Raw genomic sequence first — 1,573 nt, forward strand, 5'->3', positions numbered from 1 at the left:
TACTACAAATAATAAAATTTTGTACTTTAACTACAGTGCCTTACTTTATTTTATTTTTATTTACACAGCTGTTCTTGGTAAAGTATTTTATTTCTAAATTTTAATTCATCTCCCCCCCCTTATTCATAAAATTCTTTACGTTAATAATTACATCCAATTTAACGCTTAATAACTGATTTTGAATAAATTTAAACCTTAACGATAACAGTAACTTTTATTTTATGTGGTTTTATTTTTCTTTCATACGTTTTGTATTTCAAATTTGTTTCTCATATCGCCCTAATTTTAATATAAAGTACACCTAAATTTTCCGCTTCCAAGTCGCCACGTTTCGTATCTATGGACGTGAACCCTTTACCTCGCTTACGCGCAATTTAAAAATAAATACTCGTACCGCCCTTCGCTATCTGTCACCGCGCAGCTGCCAACGTCAACACTATAATTCTATCGTCAAAGAAAGGTTCTAACCTCAATTTACTATGAACTTACGCTTGTCTTTATTACACTAAAAGTATTTAAAGATAACTAAAACTTTCCGTATCCGCGAGTTTATAATTTAACAGGTGAGTGCCGCCGACATAACTTACGTTCTATGATCTAACTGTAACTATTGATTTGGACTCAAGTTTCGACAGTAACTAACTATTGTTTTAAACGGTATTAACAGTGCTCGCGTTTTAAATACGTCCAAGTGTTAACTGTGTAGTAATAATGCCTTTTATCTTTCAGATAAAACCTCGCCCAGTGTATCTCAAATGTAAAATGTCTAAAGCTCACTCGGATCGCTCTTATAATGAAATTTAAATTTACTGAGCTCATTCAATGAAGCCAGACCCCACAACAGCCCATTGTTGTTGACATTGAATGGTATGTACTAACTTTCTTAATCTCACTATGTCATAATCTTATAAAATTTCAACTGTTAAATTATTTCTTTATTGTTATTACATTTCAAGTGACATTTATACTCCAAATGTTTGTGTAAGCTAAAACCCAATTAAAATTCATTCTACTCTAACTTCAAACTACTCTTTCTGTTATTTATTTCTTTCTTTTATTTACAGAAAGTGTGATAATCTAATGACAGATGAGCGCTGAACATCACTATATCACACATACTTGAGCATGGATTGAACTAGTGTCTACCTCTCACGATTTGAACTTGTGTGCACTCCTGCTACATAATCAAGGAACTATTCTCACTCTAACTATACCGCTGTCCGCAGACATCTTCCTCTTAATAAAATAATTTAAACGCTTTTAGGTGCTATGATTTATTTTTGGTATATTGTTTTATTTCTTTACCTATAACCCTCTACTATTATCATTTCATTAATTACTCAATCATTAATTTCATTAATTTGGTAAACTATTAATAACAATTGTCTCAACTTTCATATAACAACAAAGCGACCCTGTTAGTTATTTACTGATTTGTTTATACCAACTATTTACAAGTAAAACTTAATGTAATAAATTGTAATTGACTTTCTCGCTTTCCCCTCATAAATTAAATTCTAAAGTAACAGATTTTACTTTATGTTAATTTCTGATCTGTAAATCTATCATATAT

The 1,573-nt window shown here is 30.7% G+C and overlaps 1 long non-coding RNA gene across 1 annotated transcript; it reads left to right on the top strand.

The window, feature by feature from the left end:
- The first annotated feature begins 232 nt into the window (after positions 1 to 232).
- Positions 233 to 1,282, top strand: LOC141435587 (uncharacterized). The gene is made up of 3 exons (XR_012452191.1): positions 233 to 563; positions 730 to 867; positions 1,065 to 1,282. It is a non-coding gene; the product is annotated as an uncharacterized lncRNA (long non-coding RNA).
- Positions 1,283 to 1,573: the final 291 nt, after the last annotated feature.

This window comes from Choristoneura fumiferana, chromosome 15, assembly GCF_025370935.1.
Source record: "Choristoneura fumiferana chromosome 15, NRCan_CFum_1, whole genome shotgun sequence".
NCBI lineage: Eukaryota > Metazoa > Arthropoda > Insecta > Lepidoptera > Tortricidae > Choristoneura > Choristoneura fumiferana.